This window comes from Erigeron canadensis, chromosome 8 (assembly GCF_010389155.1).
Source record: "Erigeron canadensis isolate Cc75 chromosome 8, C_canadensis_v1, whole genome shotgun sequence".
In the NCBI taxonomy this organism is placed as follows: domain Eukaryota; kingdom Viridiplantae; phylum Streptophyta; class Magnoliopsida; order Asterales; family Asteraceae; genus Erigeron; species Erigeron canadensis.
Window position 1 is genome coordinate 30,824,878 of NC_057768.1, and position 6,094 is coordinate 30,830,971.

Here is a 6,094-nt window from a genome sequence, read left to right on the forward strand (position 1 = left end):
CACATATAGTCTCAACTTCCAACATAATTAACATTTGTATCTAACTTAAAGGGCATGAAATGAATACATACAATATCTTAAAGGTCATACTCGTATCTGAATAAGATAGAGGCCTACTAGAGAAATTATATTATATTATACAAAAAGTACAAAAATTAACCAAAGCCAAGACAAACTATATATGGTCTATGGGTAGTAGTAGGCTTTCTCAATTCTCATTATCCCCCACTTATCCATCACACTTCCTTTCAACCTCATTTCCCTCTCCTCATCCTACTTGTGTTTTCTACTTTTTGTTAATTATATACTCAACGCTTGCATGGTTTTTGTAGCAAATTCTTTCTCTCTAGATAATCATTTTTATTTCTTATACTTTTAATAAATTTACATGATATTTTTCTGATTTTTTCAAATGGGTATCAATCTGTTTACTTAAAGATTGTTTAAATATTTAAGTTAATTGTGTTTGATGGTGAAAAAGATTTGAGTGTTATTGGAAGATGGGAAAGAAGAAAATACCAATGAAAACAAAGGAATTATCAATAGCCATAGCAGAATCTTCATCAATGATTGGAGATGCACAAGTGGAAGAGCAACAACATGTTCAGCAAATTACTCCAAGAAAGAGAGGTAGGCCTAGAAAAATTGTGGAGAAAAGTGAAGCTGAAGAAGTAGATGATGATGATGAAGTACAAGAAGAACAACATCAAATTTGGCAAGAAAATATGGAGTCAAAGAAAGCAAAATCAAGTGAAGAATTATTGGTCAAAGAAGAAGTAGCACAAGCATCATCTCCTATTACTACTACTACTACTACTAGTATATCTAACAAGGATCAACCTAGAAGAAGTAGAAGGAAAAGCAAGCCAAGAAAGAGCTGCTAAATGTTTGTAAAAGAAAAAAAAATGCTTTCCTTCATTTATTTTGTCAAGGGAAGCTTAATTGCAATTTGTAATAATCTAATTTTAATGTTTTGTTATTTGCATGAAAGAGTTTCTTGATTTGTACAAAGTATATATATATATATATATGTTGTTTATATTTTTAAATTACTTATGTTTCAGTTTTTGATAAGATTGACTCATGTAAAATAAGGATGACAGTGTGATGAGACAGCAGGATTTATATAAAAGGTTTTCTAACCCGTATATGTTTGCGAGTTGTAGCCATTACTTTTTTTTGGTCACTCTTACATATATCCCAGATAAGATTAAAATGTAAAACTTAAAAATATTATTAACACAGGATGCTCATACAATGGATGGCGATATGATATGATGGTAGCGGTGACCGATGGTACCAGTGGTGATGGAGACCATTGACAATGCTCAATAGTGAAGATAATTTGATGCGTAAAAATAATTTAAATATTTTAAGCTTTAAAGGATATATGGCATAGTATAAAAGTGATAAAGAGAGACATAGTAATAGTATATATATATATATTTATATAATATTACAAAGTATAATAGTTTAAAAATTATTTGATATTATATGATGTGAAATGTTCATTTAAAAACTAATGTTTGTGTGAAAATCAAAAAACAAAGCTCAAATATTCATTTTGTTTGATCTCAATCATTAGATTTTATTTTTTCTCTCAATCTTCACCTCCTTCTCCTCCCTCTCATTCCTTCCATTCACGTTTACCTCCACCACCACCACCATCCGTCGTTGCCACCACCACCACCATCATGCATCCTCTCCTCCGGCGACACCATGGCAGAGCCATGACAGTAAGCGTCCGTATTGTGTCAAACCACCACAATATCTCTTGAATCGCCGCTCATCAAATCCACACCATTCTCATATGCGTTCAACTTCTAACCCCTCTATAAATGCCTCGAGGTCGACGACCGACAAGGGTGAAACCACCTGAACGGCGCAACCATTCGATTAAGGGTTACGCTCGTATCGTATCACAATTTTCGACAATGGTGCTGGTGATGAGAGGCGGTGGCAACTATAAATACATTGTGTTTCATTTATTAATCACAGTGTGTTTAGCCGACGACGATGGTGGCCGGTGGTGATACGCGTGTCACCGAAAAAATAGACGACAGTTGTGGTGGCGGCGGTTGATCGGAGAAATATGATCGGACACAGTGGATGGTGGTGAAGGAAATGAACAATGGGATTAGAAAAGGGACAAGAGAAAAAAAAATAGATCTGGATTTTGAAATGAATGACTGAGATTTGTTTTTAATTTTTATTTTTTCTATTTTCAAATAATCACAACCTAATATATGATAGATTTAATAAGAAATTATATAGCAATCGTCATATGGCATTGCAGGGTGACATGAGTATTATTACTCCTATACAAAGCTAACACGTCCTTTTTCCCACCATTATATGTTACTAGTTTTTTGTATTCGGGCATTGCCCAAGAAAACATTACGATAAGTAAAATATATAACAATAACAAAAAACTAAAGAAAAACTATTTAGTTGACCATTTTGTTATAGTAGAAACACTAAATCATAGTGTTATTTCCGTCCGTTAGTCCGTAATTACCCGACCATTGGCCTAGTTAACAATATTAACTATTTTATTTATTTAAAAAAAACCAAAGAAACATTCTTATAGACGTTGGTCGGGGATACCAAATTTTAGTTCCTCTTATCTAAAAAACCTTTGTAAAAATGTTTACAAATTAATATATTAATAAATAAATAAGAAAAGCAAATGAAAGATGAATATAAGGTAAAAACATCACCAAAAATTTAAAAAAAAAAAAAAACTAAAAAACAAACAAATTAAAAAGATACGCTTAGGTATAGATATGGTATGCAACAACCTGCTAGATGATTAATAAAAGATTTTCTCTTAAAAAAATAACATGTCTGATTCATTATATCTAAGCAAAGATGTGTATAAATGTGTTTTTTAAAGGTGGATTTCGCTTGAAACTTCGTGTCGCGATTCGACAATAGGATGTCTAGGATACGTTGTCTTTACCAGGTTCGTGATAGAGAGCTCTTTCAAAGTAAAAATGTTTATTTCAAATACCCGATGAGGGGAAAATGTGTTGATGATGATGAGATAGTATAATTGTGTGGAAGCTTTTGAACTTGTACTTTATGCTTAAGAAGGTACACTTTAGTAAATTTGGTGGCAAAATGGGAGAAGTAAAAAGTTGGTGGTAAAAATAAGAATTACAAAAAGTAAATTAAAATGACTTGGTGGTAAAAGTAAAAAAAGTAAAACTTGAGGGTAAAAATGAAAAAGCTAAAAAGTAGCTAAGCTTGTTGTAAAATGTATATATAATAATTTCTATGGAAACAGTTTATATGACTTTTTCGTGGAAAATGAAATCAAAGAAATTGCTATTGTTAGAATATGAGTGATAGAAATCAAACTACATACAGTAAACATATCTTTTAAGGCTAAGACTTTTGGAGCCTCAAAACATAAAACAAAGTGAAGGAAGAAGAGAACATATCTGCCAAGTAGGGGAACATAGATACAGACCCATCATCAAACAAGACATTTGTTGTCCCATGAATATACAAAGTTCGGTTTGATTCTTTTTTACCTGGGTATTGACAATAAATGAGTGTGCTCATCAAAATTGTTGCCTTTAATCTTTGACACGTACGGAGTTGGTGTAGGAGAATTCAGGCAATCGTCTAAGACATGAACAGTTTGTTTATATGGATACAGAAGGTCTATATGGATTAAGTTAATATACTTGATTTTTGTGTATTAAGTTAAAGAACAAACATGTTTGATTGACTTAATGGATACTTATTTATTAAGTTCATTAAATACTAAACAAACAGAACCTAATTAACATTACAAGTTTTCATAAACTATAGTCTCATTTAGGTTCAGATTTGTAATTCGAACCTAGATTTTTAATTAGAAAGATAATTCAGCTAAAAGTATTAGGTTTGGTGCATAAATATATGGGTAATGATCAATCATCCTAATTGTTTAGCTTAAAAATCCTCCTAATTAATAGGATCGTGACATGTGAAAAATCAGGGGTGAGATTAGAAAAAAGAATTAGTAGATTACATGTGTTAACAAGTGAATATATTAGAAAGGTTTTTAGAAGGATTGGTTAGGAGAATTTATCATTTTCCTAAATAGTGAATCTACTGCTGTACCTTATAATTTTGTTTTGGATAGAAGTTTTACACGTGGCATTTTATGTTCTCGCATTATTTCTGTTTTGGATAAAGCTGCATTAAAAGGTCTTGTTTATAAGTTTTGCAAATGACTTTATTTTGGAAACTTCAAATGGACATTATTTGATCTACTATTCCCTTGTTGATTCGCACCACAACCAGGAAGAAATTGACAATGACTAGCAAATTGCTAAACTTGATTTGGAATCATTACACTCAATCCCCTATACTCTTATCATACAACTAAAACAATCCTCACATGATACAAAGGTGTATATTGTGTTGGAGAACATTTAACTAATAAAAATATATTCATTACACTGGTATTCAAGATCTAATATATCAAAGTAATCTTGTTACAACTCAACTATTTGTCCTTCAGGTATTTTTGAGGTATTTTTGAACTGCAAAAAGTATATTATATTACTTAAAAGGCATACTAGTAAGACACTAAGAAATACAATTACAATTACAATATACAAGGAAATTTTAACAAAAAAAGTCAAACACTTATTTAGGCTCATCCTGAATCATTAACTGTGAAGACATCAAAAGGTCGGAGTAAAAAAAACCTCGTGCCAATTACCATAACGAGACACGAGAAAAAAACTCTCAACCAACGAGGATCGAGCCACTGGTTTTTCACCTCGTGGTATTTTTGATGAAGTCCCAACCATGACTCGAAGAAGGGCCCAACAACATTTTAATACAAGCATATGTATACAAAATCCCCATGTAACCCATAGTCACATAAAACGCTCATAGACCCGCGTATCTCGTATTGGTACGAAGTGTACCGAAACGGAATTCGCTAGCGTTCCGATCGCTAGTGGTACGGTGAACCAAACCAGGTGGTACGACAAACCAAAAAGTAAAATGAACGCGACCCATTCCCACTGGTACGACGAACCAAATAGATAATATACACGACTCAAATGAACTGGTACGCGAACCATTACGTTTTGACTTCCCAACTTCCAAAGTAAGATTCCAGAACTTATTTAAGTGGCAAAAAGAGTGTATCTTTTAAGTTCCCAATATATTTTGTGTGTAATACGTATCTTGTTAACAAAATAACTTATTTAATAATTAATATTAATTACAGAATTAAATTTACATGTATATGTTTCTTTTACATATACTAACCTTTTACAGAGTTCACAATGACAAAGGAAAAATAGAAACTTTATGGTTGTTTTGTTATTCATTTGGATTTTATTATGTTATTTTATCTTTATCTTGTTAAATTTATAAGTTTTGTTTACTAATGTTTTTGGTACATCGTACCAAATACATGGTACACCGTACCGTTTCGTACCAACTCGTACCGAAATGAGCCTACCCCTCCGTACCGAATTCGTCAAACATAGCGAATTACGTACTCGAACCGCGTACCAGTACCAAAGCGTACCGCGTTTTATGTGACTATGATGTAACCATCCTAAAAGAAATCAGCAGTCAACCTTCCTCGAGTACACCAGATGCACGAATCTCGACCATGAACAAGGAACCAACAACAAGTCTCGTCCATGAACAAGCAAACATAATCATCAATTCGCGACCAGGACCAAGAACCTAACTGATCATCCATTCTCTAACGGGTTCACGAGTCAGTCATTCCATACGTAAGTTTGTTTCCAGTCACGATTGGAAACCCAAAGGATAGAAAGTGATACGATTGAGTTGAAAGTTTCACTAGTAGTAGCATGAGTACCATTATGAATAGCATTGTTTCACTCTTTCCAAATATGCCACCACTTCTAACACCCCTTATTTATGACTATTTAAGTATTTAACTGTAAATCTTTTGTACCAGGTCACAATATCCATCTGGAATAGTATGATGTGTCCGATGACTAAGTTAGCAGCAATATCACGCATGAACCAGTTGGTCTGTATCTTAAAAATTCATAGTTTCGCTCAATTATTGTTGCCCATTTAAGAGTTAAAACCAAGA